Here is a 19,238-nt window from a genome sequence, read left to right on the forward strand (position 1 = left end):
GCAGCCATTACATACATCCCTGTATGATCCTACACTCTCTAACACATGGATAAGTTATTTATCAAGTATTTTTGTATATTACTTGATGAATTATTTAAGAAAATAAAAGGCATAGAAATCTCCAAGCATAAAATATATCATATCTCAACAATGTTTCCTTGAATTTAGTCATTGTCCTTCACTCAGAAAATATTCTCAATATATTTTCCCTCATCTGTAGCTATATTGTTTTTTTATTTTCTTTGAAGATTAATAACCTGATAAATTGATGGAACTATTTTCCTTAACTATGGAGGTTCAGACTCTGGGAAACAGACTCAGGATCCCAGCAGGCATAAGATGCAGGATGCATTTGGGATAATAGACGTTCTTTGTTCAAAGGGAGTAGCAGACTTCAACCTCCAGTTCCAACCCCATTTTAGCTCCAGTCAGTGCACTTAGTACATACTAGTTCCATTTACCCTCTGAATTCCTTCCATAGACCTTTTTTATATGCATATCAGACAAAGGAGGCACACTGTAAAGCAGGGTATATATGTGGGCACATGCTCACAAGCAAATGTTTAATATGCTTAAGTACATACACTGAATTATAGTGTTCATGACCTTGGCTACCTACTGGAAACATAGCTCCCCAGAATCCTCAGCATGGGAGTCTAACCAAAGCCATTTTGTTCCTGTGCTAGATTAATATATGAAGAATTTTTACTGTGTGTGTTAGATCTTCTTCAGCATTTCATGTGTATCATTAATTTTCAACCAGCTCTGTGAGATAGTTGTTATTATCCCCATTTTACAGATGGTGAAATTAAGTCTTTCAAGTACTTTAAAGATTAGCTTAGTATCAACTGGAAACCAAGAGATTTGTTTGCAGAAACAACAATTTTCATTACTCTGCTATGCTTCTTCCATATTCAATATTTACAAAAGTATTTTAAAATAGTCAAACACACAGTGTGTTTCTTTATAAAATGAATATTTTTTCATTGCTAAAACAATATTACTAATATTCCCACCTACTATCCCCATGAGAGCAATCTTTTAAAATAATAACAAAAAAACTTGCCATTAGCTCAGTTATTTATTAGTACTTTGTAATTATTTCTATCTATAAAATCCTTCAGCCAAGGTCATACCAAAGTATCTAAATGAAAGGCTCTTTTCTTTGGTGTTAAAAAATACTTTTGAATTTGTCTTTCTCTAACTCTTATTCAATCAAGAATCATGCTCCCTGAGGCAAAAGATACTGAACCATCAGTAAGGCCTAGAAACATGAATGCCCCCAATATGAAAGAACATGGCGTGGAGGGGAATATTTGCAATAGAGTTCTTCCATTGCTCTCCTATCTCACCGCTCAAAGTGACCTTTGGGGACTATTCGTATTTATACAACCAAGGGGTTTGTCAGTTGTGCAGAATATTAGGTCCTACCTCACACATTCTATGATAAGCTAAATTAGAAGATGGTGTCCAATATTCTCTCCCCTTAGGGGATATACATGATAAGTAACAGACATGAGCTATGGGAACACAGGGTCAAGGAGATATTGTGCTGACCCCACATTCTTTTTTTAAAAAAGCAATTTACCTATGACCCTGCCTGGCCTGAGCCCACAGAATATGCTACATTCCTCAGCAAGCAACCCGTTATCAGCAGGAGAAATTGCCCAAGACTGCCCCCTGCTGATGAGAACACAAACTACCCTGAAGGGGTAAATTTTGTGAACTTCCCACATTTCAGGACTGAGGTAAAGAAGATCATAAGACACAAAGCCCCCTAAACATGATATCTGTAAGAATAAGTCCCAATTAGAACCCTTCATTGGAAGCCAAAGTGACTCAGTATTGCCTTTGATGTTGTCATTAAAAGAATCTAACCTTCCTATGTGGGGTAAGACCTTTCACAGTGGGAACTTGAAAACCTGAGGCAATCCTACTCTCAGTCAGAAGCCAAGATGTGGATCTGGGTGGGACTCTCTGAAAACTCCTCTAGGACCTCCAACAAAACAGGTGGGCAGGTCGATATGCTGTCCCTCCACTCTTCAGAGGAATCACTCTTTCTCTTGTGAGTATCCCCTTTTCCTATCCCTTTGGATAAACTCAAACTGGCTACCCAACTGACTCATATGAAATCTTTCTGCTGGGGATCAGAACTGGTGACTGAGGGCATCCACAGCCGCCTCATTGTCACCCACAAGCCCTGGCTCTGTAACACAACCCCTTTGAACATGAGAGGACTAATTATGATTATTTAGTTACATTCTATAGAAAATATAATAGGATTTTGGAGACATATTAAAGGTTCCTAAATAGTTGATCTTCATGGGTGGGCCTTAACTAAACAGGTGAGACTGTCAAAAAAGGGTCTGTCGGCTCCAAATGAAATGAGTGAGATTGGAGTTTTAGTGATATACTCCTGTTTGCCCAGAAGGAACAAACAACCTTGTGAAGGCGATCACGTAGCAGGGAATGTTGGGGGGAGAGTGGGAGCTGAGGCTTTTGATTCTATAGCCACAAGGAAATGAATTTGGCCAACATCATTGAACTTGAAAGAGGACAGCGAACTTCATGTGAGATTGTAGCCGCTGGCAATTCTTTGATTTCAGCCTGCTGAGATACTGCACATAAAAATTAGATAACTGTACCATAATCTAGACCCTTGGAAACTGTGAGATAATAAATGTGTGTTATTTTTAAGACATAAAGTTTGTATTATTTTGTGATATAGCAACGGAAAACAAACATATACACAATAAAACAAAATCTGCATTTGGTAAGAATCTTAGCTGATTTTCAACCCATTAAACTTTGAAGCATTTTTCTTTAGTCTGTGTCTGAAATAATCCTGTTAGAAGTACCCACAAAAGACAGAGGGTAATACTTTAAGAATAGCAATAATGATTTACCATGGATCTTAATGCTTAAATATTAGTAAAAATGCTTAAAATCTGAATATTTATGTACAAATCATGCACAAGTACGACAAAGTATGGTTTGCACAGTATAAAATACACACAAAATAGAAATTTAAAAGGCTCTAATAAAGGTTAAATAATGTTTGAAAACATCATTTTATTTTGTATTTTAGAAGTTTTTCTCTCTACATTTATTAGAAAGAATAACATTAATAACAATATTGTTCTATTTATATACTTATGTTTCTTACATGATAATAATAATGATTTACTGAAAGATCAGGAGTTTTAGTTTATTTGGCACACATAATCATAAAAAAATTAAATGTAAGTGTATAAATTAAGTTTATTTTTGCACATAATTTTTGTGATATAATAGCTATTAAATTGATAAATTTTCATGAAATATGTTTTAATATTGTGTGGTTTAGATATGAAGTGTCCCCTGAAAGTTCATGTGTGATACAATGCAAGAATGTTTTGAGGTGAAACCACTGGGTTATAAGAGCCTTAATCTAATCAGTACATTAATCCACTGTATGGATTAACCCTGCAGTAACTCTAGGCAGGTAAGGTGTGACAGGAAGAAGCATGTCCCTTGTGAGGAGTATACTTTTAGGGTTTATATTTTTTTCCCTGATGAGTAGGACTCTCTCTGCATCTTGTTGCCATGTCCTGAGCAATTTTCCTACCATGCCCATGTGCCACGATGTTCTGCCTTCACCTAGGGCCCAGAGCTAGGGAGTCAGTCAAACATGGACTGAACCTTTGAAATCATGAGCCAAAATAGACTTTTCCTTCTCTCCATTGTTCTTGTCAATTCTTTTTGTCACATGGATGAAATGCTGACTACAACAAATATCTACAAGGAACAAGAAGTAGCATAATTCCCAGATCTGGGTTTCGGTTTTTGCTCTTTTAACTTTTCAAATTTTATATATTTATTTATTTTTTAATTCTGGAGGTCAAACCCAGGGTTTAACACATGTTAAGTCTGCACTTCACCTCTGAGATACACCCCAGCCTGGATCTTGGTTTCTAATACTATTTTTCAACGTGGAAATTCTAGGATTCTCAGACAAACGGACAAGTCAAGGATGGGAGAAGAAAATATGAAACATGAGCATAGAGATTCTAGTAGCAGCAGAAATTCAAGAAATGTTCACAAAACAACAACAACAAAAATCCACAATGGTGGGATATATCAAAGGGACAGAAGAATCAATGGTGTCCCTTTGCCAATAACCAAAGCTAAAACAATTTTAGAAACAAAATAAATAAAACAATATTGAATGACATCCTGAATTATAGAATAAATGTCCATGAGTCCAAGTGACAAAGATTGATGAATATATAAATAAATGAGTGGAAATGACAAATCTCTGGAGCAGAAAGGCAGCCATAAAGTCATGTGTATAGTTTTTTTGTATTTGATAAAATATGATGGGAATGCAATTTATGCTGCGGTCCCCTCTTCCTCTGCAAAATCCATAACTCCAGTATTACCATGGAAGAAAAAAAATCAGAGAAATACAAATTAAAAATTGTGCAGAGTAACTGACCACTATTCAAAAGGTTAAGCATTGATCAGAAATAAGAAAAACTGAGAAACTATTAAATTCAGGGACAGCCTAGAGAGACATGAAGAAGAAACATAATAAGACTTTGCAGACAGGAACACATGAAGTGCATCAGGGAAAAAATAAGAAAATCTGAAATAAAATGTGGCTTTTAGTTAGCAAAAAAAAAAAAGTCAATATCAGTTCATGATTTAAACTAACATATCATTCTAATGTAAAATATTAATAATAGGAGATACAAAGCATGGTGTATATGAGAACTCTTTATTATTTTTGAGATTTTTCCTTACATCTGAAACTATTCTGAAATGGAATGCTTCTTATTTTAAAAATTGGGATAAGAATAAAAGATCCTCATTGAATAATGCATAGGCAGAGAAAGGGATGTAAGTAGTCCTCAGAACATAAGACCTGTTTTAAGATGGATGGAAGGGAAGCCCTTTAGGTTCCTTTATGAGAATGACCTAGTACTCGGGCTTATCAGTGAAATGTACTGCTCTTCATTCTCAGGCAGATAATCATTCAAATCTATCTATACTGCATTTCTTGTCAGCACAATAAGCAATCAAGATTTTAAGCCAGCTCACATGTACCAGGAACTCAACGGACATGTGGTGAAGCCCTATTACAAACACTGTCTTTTCCCTCGGACTTGCTTAGAGAGGAGGGAAGACAAACATGTAGAAACTAAATAGTCAAGAAAAGCAAAAAATAAATAGTTGTGTCAATTTATATAAAAATCACTATTAATGTGCCAAGGAGAGTTTTTGCTGCTTTACATACCTAATCAAATGCCAACAACAGAGAGTTGGATATTATTACTTAACTGTAAACAGAACCCAGAAAATTAAATAAAATGATCCAGGCTTTATCTTCATACATAGTAAGTGCTAGACACTAAGTGGTACTAAGTGTGAATTCAGCAAGCAGGTAAGATCTTGTTCTTAACTACCACAGTACACTGAGTTTAAAAACAAAATTAAATGAATTATTAATATATACCACAATTGGTCATCAATTAAAAACAAACAAAAACAGGAAAAAAAGTACCAAAAACAAAAACAAAAACAAAAATCTTCAATGAACTACTGAATGGGAAGGTGGTCTGTAAAGAGATTATGGAACCCCTGGGGCAGGAAATCAGAAAAGGAATTCACCATGTTTGAAGAAATTTCTCTAAGAATCTCCATTTTGAAGTTTTGAGTTTTTCAGAAAAAAAAAGAAAGAAAATTCAGTCACAGTTCAGGCCTGAAAGAGGGGAGTGGCTACAGATAAAGGCAGGAATCCCCTAGCCTGTTTTTATTTTTATTTTTTTCTTTATTAAATAATTGACAAAGAAGCATCTACTTTGAAAACTATGATGTCAAACAATTTTTCTTACAAAGACAAATATGAGACTTGTACTTAGGAAGCAGAAAAAAATAAATAAGAAAAAAACCCCAGTACTTTCAATATACAAACCAAGAATATTCAGAGATCTAGTTTGTCCTTGGCATTGATGGGACACACATATGAGAACTTAAACAGTGAGAAGCTAATGGTCAATTTTCAGTTTACTGAGAACCCTTGGATTCAATGGCATTACCTTCCCTTACTTCCCAGTGTGTTCAAGGATAAAGTTAAATGACCTATGACTGATACTGGCATAAATTCCCAGCAGCTATTCAGTTATTTAGAAGTTTCTAATCACTAGAACATGGATTATCTCACCCACTTCCCTCTCTCATTCTCAACTACTGACTATTTCTTTAAGTATTTACCCTTCACCCTGAGAGAAATATACCAAATGGAGCAAGTTCATGGAGTTATCTTCTGATCTCCAGATGGCTGATGTGTACCAGGTGAGAAGCTCAGTCAATCAATGGATGGACACTTCTAAAACACTGTTTAACTTCGTTCATGTAGAAAGCTGTGCATAACTTATATGTTGTTCAATCAGATTTTAGGAAGTCCTCTTATCCTCAATCATAGTTCATTATTTTGAATCCCTATTAAAAACCAAACTAAATAATAAGAGAAAAATTTGAGCAATTACTAATTATTTAACAGTGATTAAAAAAAAATATGAGGCAATCTTTGTTCTCTATGGCTCATTTATCCATTATATTAGTTTAATAGAATTACCCAGTTAGATTTTAAGGAAAACTAGCTTTAACAATGCTCCTTTCGAGGGATCCAACATGGCAGCCGGCGAGGAAGCAGCGATTCCAATGTCTCCACTTTAACGGGATCAGAAAGACCCATTGGAACAGCTCCAGCCTACCTACGGAGGAACTTCTAGCAAAATTTCCTTAAGAGGAGAGCTGCCGTGAACTGGTAGGTTTATTGGAAGTGACAGTTTGTCCCAGAGAAGTGGATCTTGGCTGGCCACGTGAGCACAGAGGTCTAGTCCCGCAGCCATCAGCCGCTCCTGCAAGTGGCTCTCCCGGGAGGCCCAGCTCTCGCTCTGCGAGCGGCCACCCCACCCGCCCGGTTCTTAACCACGCGGCCACAGCTACCCAGCTCCACAGGCGGCACCGTGGCGGGTGCAGAAGTCAATTCCTGCAGCCAGCAGCCGCTTTTGCAAGCGGCCGGCACCCGGAGCGGCTTGGCTCGCCCCGCCCGAACCGACAGTTGGACTCCGCCATCCGGGCTCTCACGGGAGGCCCAGCTCTTGCTCTGCGAGCGGCCGTCCCACCCGCCCGGCTATTAACCAAGCGGCCGCAGGTACCTGGTTCTACAGGTAGCCCCGTGGCGGGTGCAGAAGTCCAGTCCTACAGTCAGCAGCTGCTTTTGCAAGCGGCCGGCACCCGGAGCTGCGCGGTGCGGCCCGCCCCGCCCGAACCGGCAGACGGCCCCACCAACCGGGCTCTTACAGGAGGCCCGTGAGCGGCCACCACACCCACCCTGAGAGCGGCTACCACACCCGCCCGGCTATTAACCAAGTGGACACAACTGCCCGGCTCTACAGGTGGCCCCCCAGGCGGGCACAGAGGTCCAATCCCGTGGCCACTAGCAGCCTCTGCAAGCGGCGGCGGCCCAGAGCGGAGTGGCTGCCCAAACCGGCAGAAGCCCCCGCTGTCCCGGCTCTCCTGGGATGCCCTGCTCTCGCTCTGCGAACAGCCACACCACCCGCCCGGATCTTAGCCACGCAGCTGCAGCTGCCCAGCTCTTCAGGTGGCCCCCGGCGGCCCGACTCAGCTAGAAGGGAACCCGCATGGCCCAGCACATGGCCATGCCCTCCAAGCTCTGCTAATAGCCCCGCCCACCTGGCGAACAACGAGGAAACTTCAAAATCTCTCCGTGGGTGTGACCGTAAGGACCAAAGGACTCTCGACCCCCAACTCCCCTACTGCCAGAGTCAGGCAGACCTGAGACCCACCAGCGGAACAGGCCTAGAGGCCTGCCAGCATGGTAGACACGTCACACCAATTGGAGCAGGGGCAGAGCAGAGCAGCCGCCCGCATCCGGATCAGGCCCAACGACCAGAAGGGGTGGTAGTCATGTTACCACAATTGGACTGGGGGCAGAGCAGAGCTGCCACCCACGCCCGCAGCGTGGGCAGACCTGCGAACGACCGGCAGAGCAGGCCTAGGGGCCCGCCAGCGCAATAGACAAATCACCCCAATTAGAGGAGGAGCACAGCCACTACCCACCCTGCAAGGGAGACTTTTCAACTACACAAGAGCAATATAAATAATTAGGGGGAAAATTTGAAAAACACAACAGTTTCACCAAGCAGAAAGAAACGCGAGCAGTATGAAAAGACAAGGAAAGAAAGGACCACAAGCAATGCAGGTCAACTCAATTTTAGAAGAGGTAATAGCTTCAACAGAGGGAATGTCAGAGAAAGAGTTCAGGATATACATGCTACAGATGATCTGGAGTCTCAAGGAAGACATGTGACAGCAAAATCAGACAATGAAAGATCACATTGACAAAGAACTACATAAACAAATCCAGGAAGTAAAAGATCAATTTCACAGGGAGATAGAGGTAATAAAAAACAAACAAATAGAAATCCTAGAAATGCAGGAAGCAATAACCCAACTTAAAAACTCAATTGAGAATACTACCAGCAGAGTAGATCACTTAGAAGAGAGAACATCAGACAATGAAGACAAAGTATTTCAACTTGAAAAGAACATAGACAGCTCAGCAAGTCTGCTAAGAAACCATGAGCAGAACATCCAGGAATTATGGGATAACATTAAAGGACCAAACTTAAGAGTCATTGGGATACAGGAAGGCACAGAGCTCCAAACCAAAGGAATAAACAATCTATTCAGTGAAATAATACGAGAAAACTTCCCAGACTTGAAGAATGAGACAGAATCCCAAATCCTAGAAGCCTACAGGATGCCGAATGTGCAAAATCATAAGAGATCCACACCTAGACACATTATAATGAAGATGTCCAACATACATTATAAGGAGAGAATTTTAAAAGCTACAAGAGAAAGGAAGCAGATTACATTTAGGGGTAAACCAATCAGGATAACAGCTGATCTCTCAACACAGACTCTGAAAGCTAGAAGATCCTGGAATAACATATTTCAAACACTGAAAGAAAATGGGTTCCAACCAAGAATTGTGTATCTGGCGAAATTAAGCTTCAGGATGGAAGATGAAATTAAAACCTTCCACGATAAAAAAAAGTTAAAAGAATTCGCAGCTAGAAAACCATCTCTTCAAAAAATTCTTGGCAAAACATTACAGGAAGAGGAAATGGAAAATAACATTGAAAACCAACAGAGGGAGGTAGGACATTAAAGGGGGGAAAGTAATCAAAGAGGAAAACAGGTTTAGTAACATTAATAAACAAATATGGCTGGAAGAACAAACCATATCTCAATAATAACCCTAAATGTTAATGGCTTAAACTCACCAATTAAGAGACACAGGCTAGTAGAATGGATCACAAAACAAGACCCAACAATATGCTGCCTACAGGAGATGCATCTGATAGAAAAAGATATACATAGACTGAAGGTGAAAGGTTGGGAAAAATCATACCATTCATATGGACTGTGGAAACAAGCAGGAGTGTCCATACTCATATCTAATAAAATAGATTTCAAGCCAAAGTTAATCAAAAGGTATAAAGAAGGACACGTCATACTGCTCAAGGAAACCATACACCAACAAGACATAACAATCATAAATATATATGCCCCAAATAAGGGTGCAGCTATGTTCATCAAGCAAACTCTTCTCAAGTTCAAGAGTCTAATAGACTACCATACAATAATCATGGGAGACTTCAACACACCTCTCTCACCACTGGACAGATCTTCCAAACAAAAGTTAAATAAGGAAACTATATAACTCAATAACACAATTAATAACCTAGACTTAATTGACCTATATAGACTATGCCACCCAAAATCACGTAGTTACACTTTTTTCTCAGCAGCACATGGAACCTTCTCAAAAATAGATCATATATTATGTCACAGGGCAACTCTTAGACAATATAAAGGAGTAGAGATAATACCATGCATATTATCTGATCATAATGAAATGAAACTGAAAATCAATGATAAAAGAAGGAAGGAAAAATCAAGCATCACTTGGAGAATGAACAATAGGTTACTGAATGATCAATGGGTTTTAGAAGACATCAAGGAGGAAAGTAAAAACTTCTTAGAGTTAAATGAAAACACAGACAAAACATATTGGAATCTATGGGACACATTGAAAGCAGTTCTAAGAGGAAAATTCATTGCTTGGAGTTCATTCCTTAAAAAAATAAAAAACCAATAAATAAATGATCTCTTACTTCATCTCAAAATCCTAGAAAAAGAAGAGCAAAACAACAGCAAAAGAAGTAGAAGGCAAGAAATAATTAAAATCAGAGCTGAAATTAATGAAATTGAAACAAAAGAAACAATTGAAAAAATTGACAAAACCAAAAGTTGGTTCTTTGAAAAAATAAATAAAATCGACAGACCCTTAGCCATGCTAACGAAGAGAAGAAGAGAGAGAACCAAAATTATCAGCATACGGGATGAAAAAGGCAATATGACAACAGACACTTCAGAAATACAGAAGATAATCAGAAATTATTTTGAATCCTTATACTCCAATAAAATAGAAGATAGTGAAGGCATAGATAAATTTCTTAAGTCTTATGATCTGCCCAGATTGAGTCAGGAGGATATAGACAACCTAAACAGACCAATAACAATAGAGGAAATAGAAGAAACCATCAAAAGACTACCAACTAAGAAAAGCCCAGGACCGGATGGGTATACAGCAGAGTTTTACAAAACCTTTAAAGAGGAACTAACACCAATACTTTTCAAGCTATTTCAGGAAATAGAAAAAGAGGGAGAACTTCCAAATTCATTCTATGAGGCCAACATCACCCTGATGCCTAAACCAGACAAAGACACTTCAAAGAAAGAAAACTACAGACCAATATCTCTAATGAACCTAGATGCAAAAATCCTCAATAAAATTCTGGCGAATTGGATTCAAAAACATATCAAAAAAATCATACACCATGATCAAGTAGGATTCATCCCTGGGATGCAAGACTGGTTCAATATACGGAAATCAATAAATGTTATTCACCACATCAATAAACTTAAAAATAAGAACCATATGATCATCTCGATAGATGCAGAAAAAGCATTTGACAAAGTACAGCATCCCTTTATGTTCAAAACTCTAGAAAAACTAGGGATAACAGAATCATACCTCAACATTGTAAAAGCAATCTATGATAAGCCACAGGCCAGCATCATTCTGAATGAAGAAAAATTGGAGGCATTCCCTCTAAGATCTGGTACAAGACAGGGATGCCCTCTCTCACCACTTCTGTTCAACATAGTCCTCGAAACACTGGCCAGAGCAATTAGACAGACGAAAGAAATTAAAGGCATAAAAATAGGAAAAGAAGAACTTAAATTACGACTATTTGCAGATAACATGATTCTTTACCTAGCAGACCCAAAAGGGTCTACAAAGAAACTATTAGAGCTAATAAATGAATTCAGCAAAGTGGCAGGATATAAGATCAACACGCATAAATCAAATGCATTCCTGTATATCAGCGACAAATCCTCTGAAATGGAAATGAGGACAACTACTCCATTCACAATATCCCCCCAAAAAATAAAATACTTGGGAATCAACCTAACAAAAGAGGTGAAAGGCTTATACAATGAAAACTACAGAACCCTAAAGAAAGATATTGAAGAAGACCTTAGAAGCTGGAAAAATATACCCTGCTCATGGATAGGCTGAACTAACATCATCAAAATGGCAATATTACCAAAAGTTCTCTATAAGTTCAATGCAATGCCAATCAAAATCCCAACAGCATTTCTTATAGAAATAGATAAAAGAATCATGAAATTCATATGGAATAATAAAAGGCCAAGAATAGCAAAAACAATGCTAAGCAGAAAGTGTGAATCAGGTGGTACAGCGATACCAGACTTCACACTATACTACAGAGCAATAGTAACAAAAACAGCATGGTACTGGTACCAAAACAGGCGGGTGGACCAATGGTACAGAATAGAGGACACAGAAACCAATCCACAAAACTACAACTATCTTATATTTGATAAAGGGGCTAAAAGCATGCAATGGAGGAAGGATAGCATCTTCAACAAATGGTGCTGGGAAAACTGGAAATCCATTTGCATCAAAATGAAACTGAATCCCTTTCTCTCACCATGCACAAAAGTTAACTCAAAATGGATCAAGGAGCTTGATATCAAATCGGAGACACGGCGTCTGATAGAAGAAAAAGTTGGCTATGATCTACATACTGTGGGGTCGGGCTCCAAATTCCTGAATAGGACACCCACAGCGCAAGAGTTAACAACTAGAATTAACAAATGGGACTTACTCAAACTAAAAAGTTTTTTCTCAGCAAAAGAAACAATAAGAGAGGTAAATAGGGAGCCTACATCCTGGGAACAAATCTTTACTCCTCACACTTCAGATAGAGCCCTAATATCCAGAGTATACAAAGAACTCAAAAAAGTAGACAAAAAGACAACAAATAACCCAATCAACAAATGGGCCAAGGACCTGAACAGACACTTCTCAGAGGAGGACATACAATCAATCAATAAGTACATGAAAAAATGCTCAACATCGCTAGCAGTCAGAAAAATGCAAATCAAAACCACCCTAAAATACCATTTCACTCCAGCAAGATTGGGAGCCATTATGAAGTCAAACAACAACAAGTGCTGGTGAGGATGTGTGGAAAGGGTACACTGGTTCATTGTTGGTGGGACTGCAAATTGGTGCAGCCAATTTGGAAAGCAGTATGGAGATTTCTTGGAAAGCTGGGAATGGAACCACCATTTGACCCAGCTATTCCCCTTCTCGATCTATTCCCTAAAGACCTAATAAGAGCATGCTACAGGGACACTGCTACATCGATGTTCATAGCAGCACAATTCACAATAGTAAGATTGTGGAACCAACCTAGATGCCCTTCAATAGATGAATGGATAAAAAAATGTGGCATTTATACACAATGGAGTATTACTCTGCATTAAGAAATGACAAAATCATAGAATTTGGAGGGAAATGGATGGCATTAGAGCAGATTATGCTAAGTGAAGCTAGCCAATCTTTAAAAAACAAATGCCAAATGACTTCTGTGATATAAGGGGAGTAACTAAGGACAGAGTAGGGACGAAGAGCATGAGAAGAAGATTAACATTAAATAGGGATGAGAGGGGGGAGGGAAAGGGAGAGAGGAGGGAAATTGCATGGAAAGGGAGGTGATCCTCAGGGTTATACAAAATTACATACAAGAGGAAGGGAGGGGTAAGGGAAGAATAATACAAGTGGAAGAAATGTTTTACAGTAGAGGGGGTTGAGAGAGAAGAGGGGAGGGAGGGGAGGGGAGGGGGGATAGTAGAGAATAGGATAGAGAGCAGAATTCATCAGACACTAGAATGGCAATATGTAAATCAATGGAAATGTAATTGATGTAACTGATGTGATTCAGCAATCTGTATACAGGGTAAAAATGGGAGTTCATAACCCTTTTGAATCAAATTGTGAAATATGATATATCAAGAAAGATGTAATGTTTTGAACGACCAACAATAAAAAAAAAAACAATGCTCCTTTCAAAGATCGTAAATTCAAAAGCACTCTGTATTTAGAGATTATTCTGTTTTGTATAAACATCACAATTTTGATAATTTAAAGTTCGATAGAGGAAGTCAATAAATATGTCTGAAAACCAAACCTTATGTATAATAAGTAATGAAGAACCAAGGATGGGTGTGGTTAGTTGGGAAAAGAGAAAATGAACGAAAGAAGTAGCAGTCTTCTTTAAATATTTGAATGCCAATTTCATTCATACAATGATTATCTATAATAATTTTAAAATGGGCACAGGATCTGAAAAGCTATTTCTCTAAAAGATATACACATGTCCAAGAAGTATTTAAAAAAATGTTCATTCATCATGACACATTAAGAAAATGTAAATCAAAACTACAATGAGATAACATTGCAACCAAGTTAAAATGAGGTACACACACTATGGAATACTATTTATTCATAAAAATAATGTAGCCCTGTCAGTTGTGACAACAGAGGTGATACCAAATAACATAATGTTAAGTAAGACAAGCACAGAAAGAAAAATACTGTGTGTTCAACTGACAGGTGGAGAATGAAAAGTTGAATCCATGGAAGTTGAGTAGCATGGTGGTCGCTTGAAACTAGGAAGAGAAAGGTGGGGTTGGAACAGGTACAGTTATATAGGAAGAATGAGTTCTAGTGTCCTGTAGCACTGTAGGGTGATTATCAGTCAGAACAATTTCTTATATATTTTGTAAAGAATTAGAAAAAGTGAAGCTCAAAACTTCCCAACAGAAACAAAAGATAAATGCTTAAGGAGAGGAAATGCTAATTACTCTGATTTGATTATTGCACGTTGTATAAAATTATGCAATTATTGCAGTTATTATCCAATAAATATATTCAATGATTGTGTGTTAATTAAAAACAAATAAAAAAGAAAATGATAAACAGTCATACCACAAAACACCTCAAGTGAACTGCAGAATGAGAAGGTGGTCTGCAGGGAGCCTGCAGAACCCCTGGGGCAGGAGATCATGAAAGGAATTCACTCCTTTTGAAGGAACTTCTCTAGGAATCTCAATTTTGAATTTTTCAAAAAAAGAAAGAAAGCTCAGTTATAGTTTAGTCCTGAAAGAAGGAAGTGGCTGCAGATACAAAGGCAGGAAGGTGCCCTGATTCTTTCTTCCCTACACAAGGAAAGCCATAAGCCACTGGAGAAAAAGTCACAAATCCGCTTGCTCCAACAAAAGAACAAAATACAGTGTGACTCTTGGAAGAAAAACAAATGTAAAAAGAAAAATCTTTCTATTCTATTTCTGAAGAAGGAGCAGGGAAACGTCCTGCTTCCAGGCCATTATGAGCTTCATCCTACTACAGAAGGAACTTGTTGTAGGACTTCGCCAAAGGCACAAGTGGACATTTGGCTATTTTTGAAAAGGGGAATTGTCAATGAGAAGGCTTCCTCATGGACATACAGAGACATGGAGCCTAAGTAAGACTGAGGAACAATCAGGAAAACAAAGGAGTCCCTTCCTTCTGCCTCTGGTACCTGAATGTTAAGAAAATCATTTGCCCTAAAGAACTGAACAGACACTTCTCAAAAGAAGAAACACAAATGGTTAACAAATAAATTTTTAAAATGTTCAACATCTTTAGCAATCAAGGAATGCAAATCGAAAGTACACTGATATTTCATCTCCAATTAGAATGACAATTATCAAAAATGCAAATAATAACAAATTCTGTCAAGAATGTGTAGGGGAAAGTACAATTGTGCACTTTCAATGGGACCGAAGACCAGTACAATCACTCTGGAAAACAGTTTTGAGATTTCTCAAATAACGGGGGAATGGACTCACGACATGATCCAGCTATCCCATTCCTTGATATGTAACAAAAAGAACTAAAATCAGCATACTGTAGTGATACAGCAATTTTTATAGCATCAAAATTCACAATAACCAAATTTTGAAACCAGATCAGATGCCGGTCAATAGATGAATAGATAAAGAAAATGTGGACAATACATACACTGTAGTTTTACTCAGCCATAAAGAAAAATTATACTATGGCATTTGCAAGTAAGTGCATGTAATTGAAGAACATTTTCTCATATACAGAAGCTAAAGCAAAATAAGGGACGCAGGGGAGGCAGTGGATTGAAAATCATAAAGATATAGGGGAGGTCAGTGGAATGGAAGAAGGATACTGAGAGTGATGGAGGGAGGATGGAAAGGGTAAGAAATGCAGAATGGATTAAAAACAATAAAAGGCTGTGTGCATGTATAAGTATACCACAGTGAATCTAATTTTTATGTATATCTATAAAGCATAAATAAAAAAAAACACTAAATAAATGAGTGAAAGACCAGTAGAGTAAGTAAAGGAAGATTAAGGGGAGGGACAGGAAAGGTAGCAGGCCTAACATGGAGTAGATCAAATTCTACGTATGTATGATTTTGTCAAATGAACCCAACTATTATGTATAAATATAATGCACTTATACAAGAAAAAAAATGTCCTCCATGGTATCATAAAGGTTGTTTACCATCAAAGTCTACTATGGTTTAGATATTAGGTATCCCCAAAAAAATAATGTGTGAGAAAATGCAAGAAACTTTAGAAGTGAAATGATTGGGTTATGAGAGGCTTAACCTACAGTGCATTAATCCCCTGATAGGTATTAACTGGGTGGTAACTGTAGGCAAGTAGAGTATAGCTGGAGGAGGTGAGTCATTGGGGGCATACCTTTGAGGTACATTTCATTTCTGAAGAGTGGAGCTCTCTCTCTCTCTGTTTCTTGGTGAACAAGTCCTGACCAGCTTTCCTCTGCCATATTAGTCCACCATGTTTTTCTGCTTCACCTCTGGCCCCAAGGAATGGAAACAATTACTTATGGACTGAGACCTCTGAAACCATAAGCCGCAAATAAACTTTTACTACTTTAAAATTGCTCTTGACAGGTCTTATTGGTCACAGTAGCAAAACAGCTGAATAAAATGATGCCCTTTAGTTGAAACTAGTGAAAAGATATTATTTATTGAAATATGTATGGAAGGTAAGACAAATCATTATGGATGAATTCAGATTGTACTACTCAATTAAATTCTAAAAAAATATTCTTTTACTTTGATAAGGAAAAACTTTGATATTGTTTAAGCTACCATCAAGTAAATTTTAATTTTATTCTATCAATCCTAATGAATTTCCTACTCCTAGCCTAAATTGTTATAGAAATAAATAATCTTCATTCTTGCTAAGTTTGGGATTATATTTGACTCTCCAACTAAATACTTAATTCTAAAGAGCATCTTATTTCTTTCAGAAAAAAAAATCAAGCAATTGTGATAATCCTTGGTCTATTTAGTAACAGACTCAGTGAAATGTCAAGGGCATCCTTGCTCAGGCCTCTTCTTAATTTCTTCTCAAGTAAAGACTTTTTAAGGTCAGTCAGTATTACAAACTGAATCTTGTGCTGTACATTTCCCTATGACAGTTTTCATAGTTTCAGACACTGTCTGCAGTTTAATCCATAAGAAGGATCAAGGGGTCCTTTCAGACCACTAGAATATACATCCAGCCAGTCAAGTCCTCAAGTACTGTGAACTCACTGTTTTGGCTTTTAAGTTCCCATTGTTCCTTTTCTTTATGCCTTTAATAACTCCTTTTATATCACTGAACTCAAATATGAAACTTAACATCCTATGATTCCAGCTATCAGACTTTAAAAATATAATGTCTGAAGATGACATTTTAGTCTTTGTATTATAGAATCTATATTACTTTTCGTGTTTAAATTGTGACTGGTAATTAAAATACAGGGTATAGGAAAAAAAATTGACCACCTATGTATTTGAAAATAAATTTACTCTGGTCAATTACAAGTAAACACAAATACTAAGTAACTATAATACTTTTTCATGTTTCATTTTTTAAATTATTTTTTCTTAATATATTATCTTCAAATCTTCTATATGACTAAATAATTTCGATTATAAAATCTTTCGAAGGAGAAACATTTTAAGCTAGAAAATACAGAAAATAGCAATTTTCCCTTTGTCGACTGTTACAGCATTAGTGCATCTTCATGGTTAAACTCAGTGTTCAAACTATTTACCTCAGGTAAGGTTGGCAGAACTATTTTTATAGATGATTTACATTCTTATCTTTAAATGTATTTAAACTTTAAACATTTTTTTATGGGGAGGTGGGACCAGGGATTGAACTCAGGGGCATTCAATCACTGAGCCACATTACCAGCCCTATTTTTTATTTTATTTAGAGACAGGGTCTCACAGAATTTCTTAGCCCCTCCCCTTTTCTGAGGCTAACTTCAAACTCATGATCCTTCTGTCTTAGCTTCTTGGGCTGCTGGGATCACAGGTCTGCACTATAGCACCTGGCTCAACATTTAAAAACCATGATTTTACTAAAAGTTAGTTGTTTTGTTTAACTATGGATATGGGTTTTAGACATAAGAAAATGACAAAAACAATTAAATAAAAGTGCATGTTTTCTTAAATAGGCAAACCAATGTTTCAAAGTATTCACTGTTTTCTTTATATATTTCTAATAGAGAAATGAAAGAAATTAGGAAGGGTATTTAAGGTATTTTGATAGCATTTTATTTACATTTACTTCCTAGTACTTAAATGCTTATGAAGTAATTGACTAAGTGAAAGAAACTGTCTAAAGTGCTTTACTGGTAAAAAAATTATCCTGGGTTAACTGCCTCAACACACACTGAATTTCATTGGAAATTCTATAGTCTCTTGAGACTTCTTGTGCTAAACCCTAATTAGATTACACCTCTTGAGATTTACTTTAATATGGTTCTGATGATCACTTGATGGCCAATGTTAATATGTTCTATGATCATCCCTTAAAAATAGCTCTCCTTCAAATATGTAGTCTTAGTTCATTCTCTCCAATTATAGCCTTTGCATTACACATCCTTAGATCTTTAACTAGAGATCTGAGGTAATACTCCTCCTCCTGAAGAAATGGGTATATCTATATCCAAGGAATTTTTGTGATAAATGTATTCTGTGTGCCCTGATTTTGTGGAAAGAGTTCTAGGTCTCACGTTAATGGCCTACACTTGAAATAGATGCTGCTCCGTGATATTATTTAATTTCACATACCTGGGAATTTGAATAGTTACAAACATCAAATGTGAATAATTTAAGAGAGACAGGTTTTACATATTGGTTATAAAATCCACCTATAAGACTGCAAAGAAAATTTTCATTTAAGAAGTAATCAAAATTCAAATGCTTACACTTGTACAATTTAAGCAATGAAAATTAATGATATTTGAATTTTAAAGCTTTGAATAATAATTAATCACAGCTATCAAATTCTCTTTTCTAAGATGTAGCCCCATAAAAAGATACTCTTACACCAAGTTTACATCTTGTAAACATTACAGAATCTAACACATATCAGTGGAATTTCTTTCTGTGTGTGGTTTAAGATAAAATTGAGGCCTCTAAATCCATAAGGAATACAAATTCAGGAAACCCTCTCACCAGCATGAAACTTTTCAATTAAACATTAGAAATACTTAAAAGTATTCAATTGTAAAATAAATAAATCTACAAATTTACAAATGTGTAGACTTACTTTATGCATTCTACTTTATGTATTAAATAAGATAAAATAAGTGTTACATGTTTTAATGAGA

At 37.1% G+C, this 19,238-nt stretch overlaps 1 long non-coding RNA gene across 1 annotated transcript in view; it reads right to left on the reverse strand.

Annotated features, from left to right (window-relative positions):
- Window positions 1-19,238, reverse strand: part of LOC144370298 (uncharacterized) — a 66,643-nt gene that overhangs the window by 22,940 nt on the left and 24,465 nt on the right. Inside the window, exon 2 of the long non-coding RNA XR_013430244.1 lies at window positions 16,301-16,418. This is a non-coding gene — a long non-coding RNA (uncharacterized LOC144370298). The remainder of the gene's footprint in view (window positions 1-16,300; window positions 16,419-19,238) is intronic.

This window comes from Ictidomys tridecemlineatus, chromosome 2, assembly GCF_052094955.1.
Source record: "Ictidomys tridecemlineatus isolate mIctTri1 chromosome 2, mIctTri1.hap1, whole genome shotgun sequence".
Taxonomy (NCBI): Eukaryota; Metazoa; Chordata; class Mammalia; order Rodentia; family Sciuridae; genus Ictidomys; species Ictidomys tridecemlineatus.